Raw genomic sequence first — 18898 nt, 5'->3', positions numbered from 1 at the left:
TCAGCAAAATTACTAAGCTGTGGAGACCTTAAGCATTTTTCATAGCTCTCACTATATCAGGAGAAAGAATTATTTCTACAGGAAGCTTATCCTTAGGCTTGGTGTAGGCTACTTTTGTTTGCTGAATAGTAATAAATGAGGTAGAGTAAAACTTTTCAATAAGATATAGGTAATGGTTCTTTCAGAAAGGTCGGATATGGGAGTGTGAAAAGATGTCTGAATTCTGTCAGTGCTACCTTTTGTGTTTGCTTTCTGTAATGTCAGTGTTTATTTGCCCCGCTCTCTTGCTAACATTAGGAAATTTCATCACATTTCTGAGAAGGGAAGACTTCGCTATTTTACCTTTACTTACTCAGCTATCCGTTACTCAGATCCATCTTCAGCATCAGAAATAGACTTGTTTTCCCTGCCATTCCCAAAAAAATCTGAGCTTCTGTGCAGCTACCAACCAGACATGCTGCTCTTGTAAGGACAGCACAGGACAGGGTGCCCTTTTACATCTTCCATATGTATAATGAGAAACCTCTCTTCCTGAAGGAAATGGTACCCAGTCACTAAGACTATGTAGACCATGCAGCTCTGTTCCTCAGTTAACACGTGTCACATAATTCCCAAAAGACTGAATTTACAGTAAGTCCCTCTAAAAAAGGAGTGACACCAGTATTTTCACAGAAGAGTTACATAAATGGAAAGGAAGGACCTGTATCAGTCCATATTTATCTGTCCAGATTTCAAATAAATTAAGACATTGCACTATACTCAGCTTTCTGGTGTCAGGTCTAATTACAGAGTTACTTTGCATCACAATAAAAATGATAATTATTTCAATCCGAAGAATTGGTATGCTTAAAAACCAATTTTCTTAATGGCATTACACATTTAAATAAATCAAAATGGTTATTTTAATTCAGGCAATGACAACACAAAAAAGTTATCCTTGTGGCAGTCTTTCAGAAAAAGAAATTTTGCAATCAGATGAGTGATTTGACTTATCTCTTCATATCTACTTTCATTATCTCTTACTTCTTAATATGTATATCTCATGCTAGCTATTTGCTAATTGGGCATATGTAATATATTTGGATGTTAAAATGATTTCAGAAGAATCTGCAGAGATGATAAAGGTAAACGAAAGATTGGAATGCAATTTTTCTCCTAGTGAATAATTGTCTTATTAGTCCATCTGTGTTATTTCTGTATTGATTATAGTCAAAATGATCTCCATTAAAACTCTTACCTTCTCTAAATAAAATAATTTTCAGTATATGTGTATGTTTTTTCATTGTGTATCTTGGATTTAATACGAAGAATTAGGAAGTGCTCCAAAATTAAACTCTCTGTCTGTCTATCTAAACTGTAACCATAAATCATTATCTGAAATAATTACTATAATTTTAAGGTCAAAAGCTGTATCCTTGCTATAATATATCATGTCAATTATTATAGATTGCAAATTAATGGACAAATTGAAGTAGAAATTGGGAGAACAGAAGGAAGTGTTAAAAATACTTTAGCAAGTGGTGCTCTGTATCAGTTAGATGGAAGAAAACCTGATTTAAAGACTATTATTTGCATTAATACAAGACTAAAAATCTGTTCCACAATCTGCAAGTAGTTGTATTATGGTAAAATGAACACTTGGAATATATCGATGTTAAAGAAATTCCTTTTTGGTAAATTGAGAGTTATGTTTCTTGGTTAATTTTCTTTCATCACCATTTTGTCTCCCATCCCCATGTCTGCTTTTTCTAAGTTTCACATGCTGAAAGTGAAGCAAACACTGAACTTACCCTTCCTTACCCAGTGTAGGTGGTGTTAGACAAATGAGGGGTTAGTTTGTTTGGTACTTATAATCGCCTAAGTGTTAAAAATCAATTTATCATTATTCTAGTAACACTTATACCTGATACAATTTTGTCTGGGGAAAAAAAATAATAAAAATTGTCAAGTATAATTGTAGTTTGCATTTTACATAAATGCTGTGAAACATGTTTATGTATCATAGACAGAACCAGAGTATCCAGTATAATGTATAGATGAAGATGATATAATGCAAGGAGATAAATATTCAGAATACAGGTGTAGTAGCCCAAATAAAATATCTGCTATCAATACATTAAGATTATTTTTCTAGCAGTGGCTTTTTGACAGAAGCAAATTTTAGTTTGACATCATACTATATTTTTAATGTAACACAAACCCTAACCATCTTAAAATAAATTCCTTTATAAGTAGAAATATATTCAGCAGCTTAGATGCCTTGCAGTTGTTCAGGCAGCCTTTGGGTTAGCGGGATATGCAGCCTAAAGACATTAAAAAAATATTTTCTTGATGTCAATAAATGTTTACAGCTAAATTGAATAAGGTCAAACAAAACCTGGTCTTTCTGATGATGACCAGCAAGATTAAGGAGAGTATCTGCAAAGCATCCTTCAAAACTAGTAGCTTAGGCACTTAAAGGAGAAGTAGTGCTGTCATCACTAAATTTCTTTTCCATGCATCATCTACTTGTGTTTCTTTTAAATATACGACCTCCTACATTTGTGTGATGCTCGCAGAGTAAAAACTACTACTTTCGGGTTTTTTTGCCCTGGGAGGATATAACACAGGAATAAAGCTCGACAGTGTTTGTTGCTTCTTGCTTTGAGAGTTTAAGGAAATACACTGTGATAATTTCTAAGCATATTGAATAGTCAGTAGACAAGGGGACAAGATTTTAAAAAGACTGAGGTTTTGCTATTTTGCATTTCTTATGCCATTCTTTTCCATTATTCCAGGTTACAGAGCATGATGGTACTGTAGAAACCAGGGCAACAAATGCTGAATGTTTAAAGAGCTGCTTTGCATAATGGAGATTGGCACCAAAAGGAAGCCTGATGAAATGGTTCCAAGCTGACTGATGCCTTATGTGATGGTATGAGTTGAATCTCTTTAGCCAGTGGTCTCAAATGATTAGTGAAAGATTCAAAATATTAGAGGAGTGAAGATTTTGTTTCGTATAACCTTAGTAATTTTAGAAAAAACCTTCTATTCTATTACTAATTCAATATTACTTTCTAGGGCAGAAGAGTAGAACAATACTGAAACAAAGGCCATGACTTTAGCACATTTCAAAAGCAGAGGCTTGGAAATAACAGTTCTGCGTGGGAATTTAGGTGGGTTTGGATTACAGACTTTGTTTAGAAATTTAAATGGAACACAATCACAGATTATATATTTCAAAAATATTGATGAGAAATGTGATTTTTTAAACTGTCATCATTACTGTTATAACATATAAAATCTCTTTACAGAAACAGCAGTTTATGTAAAGCTGGAGATCTGGTTACTAGTGCCTATCCTGTAAAAGATTTCCTCATGACCTGATTTTGATCCTGCTGTGTTAGTTCAGAAAGACTAATTCTAGCTAAAACTTTATTCAGGGGAAGAGCACTCATGCAGTAAAGCAAAAGAGTTCACTTTAAAATACTTTATTATGATGATCCCTGTGGGTCCTTTCCAACTCAAAATATTCTGTGATTCTGTGATATTACAGGACTGTTTTGCAGTTGTAGGTGCTACTCAGGGAGTGCACAGGTAGGAGCTTAGTCTACTTAGTCTGGTTGACTTCAGTGCCCAGAGCCTGAGTTGAAGAGACATGACAGGAGTTGGCCTCATTGTTGATTGTTTCCATCTTGAAGAGTGCATTTTGTATAATTCTCACAAGGATTTTTGAGTTTTACTATTTTGTTAAAGGTGTTACACACACATTGGCTCAGAATGTAAAAAAGTGAGAATATGCAATTTGAAAGAGTGACTAGCCTAAAGTGCGTCTTTTATTTAAAAGAGAAGATGCTTGGGAAGCTGAGAGACAGAGAGGATGTGTTTCTGTATAAATGTCTTTGGAATATATCAGAAAACAGCAGGAGAAACAAGGCTGTACTAGTATATAAATCTATGCCCAGCACATGAGCAAGCTTGGAAATATGGTCTGCATGAAGGGCAAAAGGGTTCTTGAATGCTTAATGCAGAAGTATTTAAAGGAAGAGAACTCTGCAGAAGAATTTTACCTGTTTATTTCCTTAAACTCAGTAATTTGGGAAGTTTCTTATAGTTCATAACAGTTCAGTTCATTATAGTACTTGTTTACTTCACTCCTCCATTCAACCCTTCTTTTGTTTACAGAGGAAAATGAGGAGTTTTTTCTTCCTCTTTTATGTTCTTCTGATTTGAAATTCCATTGAAACTGCTAATTTTCTTTGCCTCTCATATTCTATTTAGTTTCTTCTGATGTTAACCACTTTGTTCAGTTATCAGTTTAATTAATATATTTCCTAATTAGTGGTGACAGAACCTTAAGTACTACATATTTCTAAAGTATTTAGAAACTTTCAGCATAATCCTAAGCCTTACTGTAGTGTAGTAAAATTAAAACACCTTTCGATTATGTAAATATTGTTTAAAATGCAAGCAGACTGCCTGTTGGTTATTGTATATGAGATAAATGGCATGCATGAGAAAAACAAATTTATTTCAATCCAAAAAGTAATTTTTTTTCTTAGGTGGATCCATTTTCAAGCAACACTCTCTGGAATGTTTAGCTCCATAGAAGATAAGCTGATTGATTTCTGCCTTACTTCTAAAATGACACATTTAGTAATGATGTCCTTTGAGAGAAAACAACTCTATTTTACTTTTATTTCACTACTAGATGAATGTTGAGTTGCTCATGGAAAAAAAGCCAGTAACCATTTATTTCTGTGGTATTTGTCAAATCTACATTATCTTCAAAAATGAAAACAAGTCACATCTGAAAGTTGTTTTCATTTAGATATTGTTTTAGCTATCATTTCATACTTGCAGTTTATAAAATTCCAGGCATGTTTGTGAATTGGTGAATTTCAGTGAGAAACTTCTAGAACTGATGGCAACTAAAAGAAAGAAGCTGTCTTTTCCAGAGCAGGCCTTGATTCTGTTTTGTCCAAAAACCTGGTAGGGTTGTGATACAAAACACAGTAACAACTGACAATACCAAAGCCCATTAGCACAAAACTGGGGTGTTCATGAGTGAATGAGACATGACTTGCACCTTTCAGGGAGTATAAAGGAATGTCCTGGGAATTCAATACTCCTTGTTTAAATTCTGTGATAATACTAATCTGAGAGTTGAATGGAGAGAGGAGAAAGTACCTTTTCTAACAGTGGTTTTTTGAGGTTACTTTATTAAGGCATCTGAAGCATTGCTTTGTAATCATGTACAGAAAGGAGAGAACTGATGTGGAATTTTATCTCTTCTGGGATCTTCCTATAACCTAGCAAACTGGCACCTGCTACTCAAACTAACCTGGCATCATCCTATTGTGAGAATAAGCTACTGTGGAAAAGAAATTATAAAAAGATTGCAATATGGGGGCTAAATGATGTAAATCCAGCACATCCCACCTGTGAGTCAGAGGAACGTCCTCCCTGCAGGTAGATCCAAATCACTATTTGACACCAGTCTCTGAAAAGTGAAAGTCTCCTATTGACTTGTGTTTCACCTGCCTGCATCAGTTTCGAAGAGTTTACTGAGATCTCCAGATCTACCCCAGTCCTTTACTCTGGACAATTTACCAGTCTGTGGATGATGCATTTGCCAAGTGTGATGTACCTATTGTTTGGGTAACTGGTTTGGGAATTACTGAGGTCTGGGGGCAGAGGACAGTCCTTTAGTCTCAAATGTTGTCATTTGAGTAAGGAATGGGAGAGATGTTTTCTTTTTTATTTTTAAGAAAGTGTACTGGGCATTTTGGGTATTTTGTCTTTGTTTTTTGCTTTTTTTTCCCCCTGGATCTCCCTGTACTACAAAATGATTTAACATTTTCCTAAATATTTTTAGAAAAAATTCAACAAAGTTACTCTCTAGAAAAAAAGGAGGATCTGACTCTACCATGTTCTGTTGAATTATACAGTCCCATAGTATTTCTAAAGAATTTATAAGCTGAGATGCTCAAATGATCAGTGAGTTTAACTGTGTTAATGACTTCCAAGCAAAAGAATAATGCAGAAAATAAAGTATCTTTTTCCCTTCTCTATGAAACAGCCATTGAATATGACAGAACAACTTGTGGTGTTTGTCATAATCACTCTGATTCTTGGAGAAAGCTGAAAGTCAATGACTCTTTGACACCTTCTCTTCCCAGGTAATGAAAAAGCAGGAAAAAATTCTTCTCTCCTGTCCTCATATCCCTAATACCCTGATTTTTTTTTTTTAAATGATCACTATGCTAGAGATACAGTTTAATCCTCATCTGAAACTTACTCTAACTGAGACCAATAGCATTTTTTTTTTTCAATTTGCTTAAAATAATATTTTGTGAACCTTTTGGATTTAGATTTTTAGGAATATTTGGAGAGATACACAATTAAAAATTTTCATTTTCTGAAGTCTTCTTTTTCTTTCTCAGCTTTAACTTAGGGCTTGTGGAATAGCGACAAAAGAGTGAGCATACTTTTAATATTAGGCAAGCTATTGTTGTTAGTTAAATTTTACCTAGATTTCCGATGTTTTTTATTGGATTTGTTCAGGCTAATGTAAATTAAAGCTGAAGTCTCCCTTTGTGAATCTCATGAAAGCTAGAAATGCCTTGAATAATGTAACATTTTTAGGACTGAATTGTTTTTAACTGAGATGCTTTCTTTGGTTTGTTTTTGTTCCTTTCACCCTCTTCTTCCATTATAACACCCCTAAGCTATGGTTTCATCTCTGTGATTGTCCATCTTTCAGTGAAGACAAAAACCTGTTGTTCTGAATATTTATGATGATTAAAAATGCCATTGTAATTTTTTCCTGTGAGTAGATGTGTTACCCTTGAGTTCAGTCTTAATTCCTGTTTAAGTAAGTCTAGTTGGTCCTTCTATAGTCAATCTACAATCTTAAATAGATAATAAATTCTTCACTTCTTTTCCTAAACATTGATACCTCTATGTGCTGTAGGCTCCTTGTTTCTTAAAGCTGGGATCTCTCCGGATTCCCAACACTGCTCAAAAATCTTTGAGAGCTTTGTGATGATATCAGCGAGGTCTTTCAGTATTCTGAGATTAATCCCATCAGGCCCCACAGATTTGTTGGATTCCAGCTGGAGCAGCAGACCCCACATAACTTCAGGGTTGACAGCAAGTTGATAATTCTCACAGTCGTGGTCCTCCAGCTCAGGGTATTGAGACCCCCTGGTCCATCATGAGTGTTGAAGACAGAGGCAAAGAATGTGTTAAACACCTCTACCTTGTCTCTGTCCCTGTTTGGGAGGTGAACATCCTCATCCTGTTATTTCTACACTACCTTTTTCAGTTAATGTATTTGAAAAAACTCTTTTTATTAGCCCCACATTTCTGGCAGCTTCGAATCCAACTGGGCTTTGGCTGCACAAATTTTCTCCTTACAGTGGCAGCAGCATCTCTATATTCTTCCCATGTCACCTGACCTGGCTTCCACTGCGCATCCTCCTTCCTTTTTTGCCTTATTTCCAAGAGAAGATTCCTGTTCAGACAAGCAGGCTCACCTGCTCGACTTTCAACATGTGGCAATTGCTGCTCCTGTGTCCTGAGGAGGTGATGTTTGAAAAGTGACCAGCACTGATGGACCCCAGCAACTGCAAAAACATTTTCCCAGTGGACTTTACTCACTAATTCCCTGCGCAGCCTGCAGTCTGCTCTCCTCATGTCCAGAGCTGAGGTTTTGCTGGCACTTTTCCTCCTGTCAATAGAAATTTTTAACTTGATTGCCTTGTGGTCACTGTGGCCAAGAGGGCCCATAACCTCTGCTTTGCTCACAAGAGCCACTCTGTTGACAAACAGCAGATCAAGGAGAGTGTCTTTTTCAGTCTGCTCCCTTAGGACCTGTTCCATAAAGTTGTCATCAAGGTTTTTTAGGAATTGTCTGGCCCGGGTTGTACCAGCTGTGTGATGCACCCAATTAATTTCTGGCAAGTTGTAGTCCCCCAAAAGGACAAGAGCAGTTGACTTGGAAGTGTCCCTTAGTTTCTCAGAGAATAATTCATCGGTGTCATCATCCTGGCTGGGCGGTCTGTACCAGACTCCCATGATGACATCTACATTATTTGTTTGCCCCTTGATTCTCATCCAGATGCTCCCAGCTGTGCAAGTGCCAACTGTGAGCTCCATACATTTCAACCTTCTATTGCATGCAGTACCATCCCTCTGCCTCTTCTGACCTGTCTATCTCTCCTGAAGAGCCTGTAACTATCCAACAGGGCACTACAGGCACAGGATTCATCCCACCAAGTTTCACTTATGCCAGTGATGTCGAATCTCTGGGAATGGGCCAAAACTTCAAGCTCCTCTTGTTTGTTCCTCACGCTCGGCCATTGGTGCAGAAACATTTCAGGTGTGGTACATTGTAGTCAACGTCTGCTGAGGCAGATTGAGGGATCCTATGAGTGCTTGTTTCCCCAAGTTTTGGCACATCGTCCCATGGCTCATTGCCAGTGAGCCTAGTTTTGTCCCAGTCCCCCTTCCAAACTAGTTTTAAGCTCTATCAATGAGCCCTACAAGCTCCTGTGCTAGAACTCTTTTTCCCCTCTGAGATAGGTACATGCTGTCAGGTGTCAGTAGATCGAGTGTTGAATAGATCATCCCATGGTCAAAAAAACCCCAAATTTTTCTGATTAAACCAGCCTCAGAGCCATGCGCTGACCTGACGGATCTGCCTATTCCTGTCAATATTATTCCTTGTTACTGGAAAGATCAAGGAAATTGCTACCTGTGCTCCTGATCCTTCAACCAATCATCTCAGGGGCCTGAAGTCTGTTTTGATTGCCCATGGACTTCTCTTTGTTACTTCATCACTCTCAATTTGAACAATCAGTAACAGATAGTGATCAGAAGGCCTTACTGTACTGGAGATTTTTCCATTAATGTCACTTACCTGAGTCCCTGGGAGACTGCCCTATGAGCTGGGTCCGGTCATAGCTTTAAGTTTGAAATGGATGTTAACTTGATATTTTTCATTTAGGGAATGATAACAGATAGATTCTTTCTATGTTTAATTTGGCTGACTTAGATCCTCTTTTAAAATCAGAACTTTCAAGTGAGGAAATCTTTGTACAAAAGAAGTACTAAACATGTGCACCACTGTGGTACTGCTCTTCTGCAGTCACCTGTGTGACTTAGAACACCCTTACAGGGAAAGAGTGGTGTAATACCCTGTGAGCATCTTCTAGAGAGTTAGTATTAAAATTGATCATTAATTATCTTTAAAGTTAAGCAAGATGTTTTAAGGAAAATTCTGGAATCTGACATGCTGGGGTTTGGAGAGAAAGCAATTGTACTGTAGCACAGAAGCTTTACAAGACCCACCAATACATACAATTTATATGTGTTTTACAGCATGCTAGGGACACAATTTGGGAGTTTTCATTTGAACTGGTCTTGACTGACTACACAGTATCTTTATAAGGATTTCAGACACCATATTCTCTCATATCTCTGACTTCAGGCAGCTGACAAAGTTTACCTGTCACTAAAGGAGAGATGTCAAAATAATCCAGTAAGAAGAGACTGAAATCCTAGAATAAGGTGAATGTTTAAATGTATTATTAAAAGACATTTGTTATTGAAGTTCTATGGCAGAGACCCAAATAAAATGAGTTTAATGGGGATTATTTGAACAATTTTTATCTTTACTGTGTCTTTGACTGTTGCAACTTCTGCTGCCCAGCAAAATTCAGTTGCCATTACTGTGGTCTATACAATTTTATGTAGAATAATATGTAGGCTATTGACATATATTTCATCCATGTCTGTTCCTTGAAATAGGGTCAGCACAGTGGGAAAAGTGGTTGCTGCTCTCTCTTCTTTGAAGTTAGACAGCCTCTGATCTCTGATCTCAGAAGATAAGGACTTCCAAATTTGGAAGGAGACCTTGGTCTGAGCTGGATCCATCATGATCCAGCAATTTGATTGGCTCTTTTCTACCCAACTGGAAAGAGCTTAAAATGTACCTGGTTCCTGCTCATGTCTGTTCTATATCCTGAGGCAGCAGACACAGAGGCTGGTACGACAGGGACTCGAGCCAGTGGGCTCCAGTCACCGATTAGCTCATTTCACATCAACCATGTGGCTTTTAGACAGAAGTCTGGAGCCAAGTATGTCCAAATTACCTGAAGTAAATTGCTTCATAGCTTGTTACCAAAATTCCAATAAAGCCCAAGTTTTTGGCTGCTGCATGATATTTAATTAAACTCTGTGCATCTGGTAGCTTCTCTGCATGATGTGGCAAATAGCAAGTGCTTAGATAACAGTTCATTTCAATATATGGAAAGGAATAAAAATCCCAAAACTTAAAAATGTGTTTTATTGCAAAGAAAAAGAGATTTTTTACTATATAAAAGATTAAATACAATTTGAAACTAACTTGCATTTTTTGAAGTTAGAGAATAAAAACCAGAAATAGTGATGTTATGATTCCAGACATGATTCATACACATTTCAGCTCTCTACAAGTGTCTCTCCAATTTGACATCTTACACATCTTTGTCTCACTCAGCAGACTTTAAGAAATAATTTCTTATTCATGATCCTAATAGCTACCTACCTGCTGGACAAAATACTGAACAAAAAGACAATTTCTATCTTGGAGGGTTATGGTCCTGCTGTAAATCAGAAGATAATAGTTAGAAGAAAGAAGAAACAAGAACTGGTACTGCTGGTCAGCAAATGAAGCTATAAAGTTAATGGCAGACATCCCAGAAAAAGAAACGGGTTAAGAAATTTTTTTTTTAAGATGCTTATAGGGAAATTCTGTCCATGTTAGTTTAACACAGAAGTCAGCATTAATATTTATGTGAGAAAATTTAAACAGTTGATATGTGAGACTGGCATTGTGGAGATGAGGCAAGTTAATGTGATCTCATCTATGAGTGTGAGATAATCCTGTGTGGGAAAGGACTGGCTGCAAATAGACTTGACTCAGAAGGCTAAATTCCTAAAGTTTGATGTGCTAGAAAGGGGAAGTGTGTGGTGCCTCCAAGGAGAGGGTTTATACAAAGATATGCTCTTTTGCTATGACTAATAGACAGAAATTATTACTAAGTAATATTTTATGCAAAGGTAAAATGCTATGTGACTTGTAATCTGGGGCATCTCACTCTGGTGTGCATTCTGTAGGAAGCTGAGCAGCTGATTAAGACTAGAGACTGTTACAGGCTCCTATGGTTTTTGAAATCTTCCTGTATGTTTGGATTTCCAATTGCTTAGGGGGGGGAAAAATGATGCTTCATGAAATGCCAGGTCTCTGTACATGTGATTTAGAGTACTGCAAACATTGCAAATTAAAACATAAATTGCGTCTCACCATGACAGTCTTTTCTTATTTCTTTCTGTTGTTTATCCTAAAATACAAGCTCGCGAGCACTAATAAATAAAACAAATTCTACTTCAAGTTACTTATGCAAGTTGAAATACGTTCCCCTAAGAGGGTCACAGAGGCACAAATTGTCAGAATTCCACATCTTGCTGATCATCTCAAACAGTTACTTGAAGTGTAAATGTATCTTTGTCATTCACTGACTGTTATGAGGCAAGGGAGATAGCATTAAGTACATTTTTTTCTAAAAAAGAAAAAAAAAAACAGAGAGAAAAGATGTTTGATGACAGATGAATATTATTGATGTGCCATAGCTCTAAATCAGGGACTTGCAAAGAACAGAGCATGCAGAGCTGTCCCACAGGTAAGTAATATCAAATATGGCTGTGTACCTATGGTAATGTGTTATTCAGAGGGGGTTAATAAATTTGTGTTGTCAGTGGCTTTAACAGGTGTTAATTTTGAAAACAAAAAAATCAGGAGATCAATAGTGTAATGTGTTGATAGAGCAAGGAAGACTGTTTCTACTGGTCTTCAGCGATATTTAAGAAATAGCATGATGGGTCTTTGCTCTTTTACTTTTCCTGGAATAGAGCAGGATTAGGGAGTGTTTAATTCACTCACTCCTTGGTTTTTCAGTTTCCTTTTCAAGAGAGTCATGCGTGAGATATCATGACAAAGGGAAAGGGAAAATTATATAAGGCCAGTTAGGAAAAGCAGTTTTATCTTCTAAAACATTAAGCTTCCATATTTCTTATCATTATACATGTGTATGTATCTAGAAAAAGTATGAGAGTTCATTTTGTATTTAACTTTTTTAAAATCTATTTATTTAAATTTTGATCCTACACAGAGCAGGTAGAAATTTTTGACTGTACCAGTGAGACAGCACAACAAAAGATGAAGTTCTTTGTGTTCTGGAGGCAAAGAAAAGTTGAATATAGAAAAAGTAAAGTCTAAAAGTGGAAAATAAAGCACTACCTTAAGGGTAAGAAGGTGAGAAGTGGACGAAGCCCATTCTTTTGACTTTGTAATGTACTTTAAGGTTTTGAAGAAAACTCCTTTAATATCTATTCTTTCTTTTTTTCTACAGGTAAAGCACTTCTTGAGTATTTACTTGATACTCAAAAGTTCTTGGACAACTTGTAGTAAAATGGCTAGAATATTTTGAACATGCTAAGTGCTCATAAGGAATATGACTAATATTCCTTCCTAATAGGATACCAAACACTAAAAAAACCCAATCAACCAAAACACACACGCATCCTCAAAGTGTAACAACAAAAACATCCTCAAAGCAGCAAATTGTGTTGCAGTTATCCCAAAGTAGTGCTGCTTGCTCTTAGCTTTTTTTAATTATTACTATTTTTTATTATTACTATTTTTATTTTCTTGTGGTGCTTTGCTGGGCAGGAATAGAAATAGCATCTAGTTCTCATGGAATTTCCAGAGACTTTAGGAGGTCTTACATTGTAGATAAAAGTCTTTATTTTTTTTTCCACAGACAAGTAAATTGAGGAGCATAAAAACGAATTTACTAGTTAAAAATTGACAGGCAGGTCAATAACGAATTAAAGGCTCCTGTGTCCTGTACTGAAGATATTATGCATGATATTTTCCTTAAAATTGGCCATTAAGCCATGCTTATGCCTTTTAAAAACAAAACCAAAAGAAAATGTTAAGTTTTCTAACAGATTTTTTCCATCTCCACCTCAAGATGGGCCCATCTGCACAGCATGTCCTATGTCAAATTGCTTTATTTTGGATGAGTAATAATTAGTATGTTTTTCTCTCTTTACCCTTTCTTCCTTTTGGATCAGTACAGCATTTATTAATTCTAATTAACCTTGCACTAGGATGACAAGTGTAATGAGACTCTTGAATAACATTTAATGATAACAGAAACACAAAAATGAACTTTTGCTTGCTTGCCAGATGGAGTTTTACCACTGTCTTAGTGCTCTGACTCATAAAACAAATATGTGATTTTACATCTCTTGGATTATATATACAGAAGTTCCATTGGTGGTAAATATCACAGGAAAAACAGGACTGAAGAAATACAGTATTTTGTTTCTGAATATTTAAATATACTTTAATGCAGAGAAGCAAAATTAACTCCAAAAATCTTCCTCTTAATTGTCTTTGTGAGAAAATAATGAGATGCAGATAGTAGGGATTTTTTCACTGTTCTTTTTCTTATGGTACTTTATAAAAGCCATCAAGTCAAGGTTATATTAATATGGAGTCTTTCACTATCTGTGAATAATTACTACATTACAAACAAAATGAAAATCTAAGGGTAATCTCCTTGACTAAGTTTCTAGATGATCAAACTATGAAATCTATTATTATCCCTAAATATATGTACGCAGACACACTCTTGTACCACTTCTGACTCTATGGATATTTGTTTGTCTCTCCAGGCTACTTCGTCAGTGCATGTGCTTTAGGACAGACAGGACTATTTTGTTTTCCTGGATTAGAATTCTGTTAAACTACACCGAAAGAACTAAATATTGACAATGAAGTTCTCATACCTGCAGTGATAGGTACTGCAACAGCAGCATCTCTGTTTTCTGACCAGGTTGCATTTTCTGGACTAGTAATTCCTTATAAAGGTAGAGGAGCATATAATCAAAACATATAATGCGATTGACATTTATCATAGAATGGTTTGAGTTGAAAGGGACCTTACAGATCACCTTGTTCCAAATTTCTTGCCATGGGAAGGGACACCTCCCACTAGACCAAATTACTCAAAACCCCATCCAACCTGGCCTTGAAAACTTCCAGGGACAGGGCATCCACAGCTTTTCTAGGTAAACTGTTGCAGTGCCTTGCCACTCTCAGAGTGAAGAATTTCTTCCTAATATTTAATCTAAACCTCTCCTCTTTCAGTTAAAAACCATTCCTCCCTGTTCTATCACTACATGCCCTTGTAAAAGTCCCTCAGCAGTTCTCTTGTAGCCCCATTAGGTACTGGAAGACACAAAAGGGAGTCTGATGCCTCTTTGCTGGCTGATGCACACTTCTGACACTCTTGCTTATTGGGAAGGGGGTCTATTCTGCAAACACTGTCTGCAGAGAGATTGGTCCCACTAACACCATGAAAGTTACAGACATGAACTGAAAAGGTAATAGTTTGCCTTTGTCTTAATTCATTGTTCAATTGCACTTAGATAAATATTTCCCATTTTAAAAATACTTGACTTATTAGAAAAAAAAAATATGAACAGGGGCTTCTCATTAAAATCTTTAAAGAAATGTTGCTGTGGCTGCATAAGATGTGATGGAGGCCGTAAACATAAGCATGTGGTGCCTTTTCAAATTCTCCACAGTATATGTGACTTCTGTATGGTCTGGTACAAAATAGGGCCTCAGATCTTTGAACATGAAGCTGTAACCATAGAGGATACTTCAGGACATTTAAAATGACAACAGATTTTTACACTTTAGGTATCTGACAGTTCAATGGTATATGTTTATGGTGTATTTATATTGCTTGTATGATTTGCCTACCTGCATTGCAGGTAATAATATTACTGCCTAGGTTTTACTAAACTGGTCCTAGAGCACATCTCCAAGTGAGGCAATTTAATAATTTTATGATAATTTTACAGGTTGAAAAAGCAAGGACATAGTCTCTATGCAGGTCCATAGCAGAGTCAGAAATATATAAGTACTGACTCAACTTTTTACATTAACATGTTCCCTGGCTTGTCTCTTCTAGAGATGGGCTTGAAAATTCCAACCCACAAGGATAACACATATTAGGAACTTGGTCCTGTCTCCTCTGTTTTATGATGCTGTCACATTATTCTAGAACAATCTATTTAAATCAGACAGTGTGGTGTGGATGATGGCAAGCCTGAGGCTGGCAATCCGCAGCAGTGAATTACTTTTCTATCCTAGACAGGACGCAACTACTAATCACTGAAGGAACTGTTCCTGTCCCTTGCCTATTTCTCAACTAAATTATTCACCTTTCTCTCTTACCACAAGAGATATCTCTTCAGCAATATACCAAATATTTTGAAATTTTTCTGAAGAACTACCTATCTATCTGATTCTAGTGAACATAATTCGAGGTATATAATTCAGACTGCATCCTCACTTGTGCAATCTTGCACTTGCTTTGGTAAGAATTCTGAAAACCAAGGATGTAAGAACGGGACAGATTATTTAATTAAATATTAATATATCATTTATATCTGTGAAAACCATTTTTAAGAGTTGGGATTTTTGCAAAATAGTTATCAAAGGTGTATGTTTATTTGTTTCAATTTTCTGTGTGAGGTTTCAATTTTGTTTAATTGTGTTCACATAGGGAATTGTATCTCTTGTTACATTTTGAGAGGTATAGGACCTCTGTCAATAGTTTTAAATACTCCTATGCTTACTAACATACAAAGATTTGCTGTATCTGTGGTGCCTTCTTTACATAAATATATAAAAATATACTAGTATTTAAAAATTACTGCAATTCTGGAAAATCTGATACTATGAACCTTTAAAACTGTAAAGCAAGATCTGTGATCTGCATTCAGTTTGCACAATTACAATGACTACAGATGGTGCAAGGCATTGAAGAATCAGTCTCATATTTTCTAATTCAAAATAGAATCAGATCCTCTGTATAAACATGAAGAAAAAGCAGAGTGAAAAAAATCCCTGTAGTCATATATAACATGCAGTAGAATGAATGTGAAGTTTATACCTACAACAAATAGGTGTATTTGTTACTTGGAATATGTATTTTCACATAATTATATGAAAATTGGTATCATCAAAAGTTTTTCTAGATTTGTTAAAAATGAAGTAAAATTTCAGATGCACAAAATACAAAGGAATGGAGAGGTACCCTAAATGCATCTTCTTTATAGGGTTTCCTATCATTTACCTTGACACAGAGCTTTTGTTTGAGCACATGATAGCACTTATAAATTTCTACTTTCTATTCAGCAACACCTCAGTAGCAGTTTGTCTCCTGTTAAATGCTTTACAGTGAAAAGAATTGGGTTTGAATAAGCCGTCTCCTCAGAAATAAGAAAAAGTGAAAGACAAGGGGGGAAATAAAAAAACTAACCCTCAACTGAAGAGAAATAGCCAGAAAGGAGAGGGGCAAATTTTCTGCCAGAAGCCCTGGGCTGAAAAGTGACTTTAATGTATGTGTGACTGACTAGGAAGACAGAACTTGATGCTTTTCTGTAATATCTCTAATATCATGTGATGAACATCACAAAACTGTTTGTGAAAAAATTAATATTCTCTGTGATAGGCTGGACTTCCATTCTGGTCTATGGTAGGTGGCTCAAACCTCTGACAGACAAGCTACAGGGCCATAAATATTCAGAATCTCAGGCATACTTGGGTGAAAATTACTCAGTAATTTTCAATAGGAAAAGGAGATAAAGAATTTTGTGCTTTCTTGAGGGCTTTTATGTAAAAACTGTCTATCATGAAAAATAACAATTATAATATTACAGGCTTTCTGCTTCTGGAAGGAAAAAGAAAAAATAGAAAGCAGTTATAGATGTAAAGCACAGCCAAATTTAAGCTTTTTCCAGTCATAAAGTCAAAGAGTTTCCATAGTCTGTGGTGGAATGAAATAGGATTCTTGTGGCATTTACAATCGTACCAAATCCAAAAAATCCCTACATGGCAACAGTTCTGTATAATTTTTACACTGAAGCAAATATTTTTTCCTAACAAAGAGTTTTACTGTTGGCTGTAGATGCAACAGAACTGGAGGTTAATTTTTTTTTTTTTTTCAGAACTGGTTTGAAATACTGGAGTGCCACACAATAACTCTAACATTGCTTTAGCCTGTTGGCAGAATCCAGTGTGAAGTGCTTGGGTAATGCTAACTTCCTAATGCAAAGCTGACTTGTAGATTATAATTTAGATTTTTAGTTTCCATTCAAAAAAATGATAGGCTGCAATTATGTTCTTTCCTTTTAAGTTATGTTGTATATAGGATAATAGAATAGGAATCATCTCTGTTGGAGCTGTGTATAGACAAGCCTGTTATAGGAAAAAAAATTATTAGGGAACTAACTGCCACTCCCATGCCTGGATTGTGCTGCCCCTCAGCTGGATCAAAGGAGAATGGCAATCTCAGGACATTTATTTTCCCCCTACATCATTTGGATTATATGGGGAGCTGATGCAAGTCAAATATGTCTCCTCCTGCTCTCCTCTCTTCAGGCTCACCTTGGAGGGACTTGGACCTTTGAACCTTCACATGCAAGAGAAACCAGAGGGGCTTCAAAGTCGGTTTCAATGTACAGTTTTATGTCTGCAGATTAAAAAGTTTCCAGAGAATGTTGGAGAAAAATAATTGTTGCTCCTCTTTCTCTCTTTTATAACAAAGGAATACAGAATTTTCCACTTGTCTAACAGTACAATAATTTCAACTTTACAGGAACTTTTTTCTTCCCCCCCAATGACAAATCTATTTCTCACCATAGTCTTTCCTACTTGGTCACAGACTCTTTTTACTCCTGCTTCAGCTCTAACAAGTCAGACAAGATGGGGTTGGTTTTTCCTTCTTACATCAGAGGCAGAAATTCTGAGAATGAATAGTGGACTTTCATGAAGCAATCTCTTTTAGTCCTCTGCATCCCCCTATCCCTGTGAAGGATTCTGACATGCAGCAGGCAGGCACCAAGTTCTGCACAGAATTGCTCTGAAGGAATCTGGAATTCATTGTAAAGAAATGTATAAAATGGTGTAATACAATAGCAAGAAGTTTAAAGAGGAATAAGTATTGGACTGGAAATCTAGGTGTGTTTTTTTTCAGAATTAATGATCTCAAGGTGACTATTGAATTGTTGTAATAAAATAAACTCTAATAGACCCTACTTTATTTTCTAAATCCCTTTGATTAAATGATTAAGCCTGTTTTAAAGCAGTCAGTTACACTGACATGTAACAGGTCTCGAATATTTTTAGTTCTGAGGTTAGGTAAATATTCTACTTGATCCTTCAAGCAAGATGTTTGCCCTAAATAACAAATTGTACCCAAGAAGGTACAGAAATCTCCTTTCGGTGTTAAGGCTAAGGACCTTAATGAAAACTTGTCTTCCCTTATCTGGAAAGCAATGTAGCATGGTTGGTTTATGAGGGAAAAACTGAACTCATGAACACAGAAACGAGTGGAAGATCTTCTCTAAGATCTAATGACAATGTACAGTTCTCTGGTGAGAGGTTGTGCTTCAGGCACAATTTCCATGACATTTGCAACATTCAGCCTCAACTGCTACCATACAAAAAGAAGACAACAATGGTTGTGAGTTATCACGTGAAAGTGGTCAATACCAGTACATTTTACTGCCCACTGTCAAAAGAGGGGCTTGGATGCTCTCTGGAGACCTGATTTTACTGCAGGAGATCAATTGGCTCTCTTTATTTCAAATAAAAGGATATTGCTTGAAAAGTGCCTGAGGCATCACAGACTTCCAAGAGAGAATAGGAAAAACAGTTGTTCCATGTACAGTGTGTGCAGTTGCTCTCAGGCTATAACGTATGAAGGGGGAAAAAAATATATCC

The sequence above is a fragment of the Corapipo altera genome, unplaced genomic scaffold (genome assembly GCF_003945725.1).
Source record: "Corapipo altera isolate COAL_440 unplaced genomic scaffold, ASM394572v1 212, whole genome shotgun sequence".
In the NCBI taxonomy this organism is placed as follows: Eukaryota; Metazoa; Chordata; class Aves; order Passeriformes; family Pipridae; genus Corapipo; species Corapipo altera.
This window is presented reverse-complemented; position numbering follows the sequence as displayed.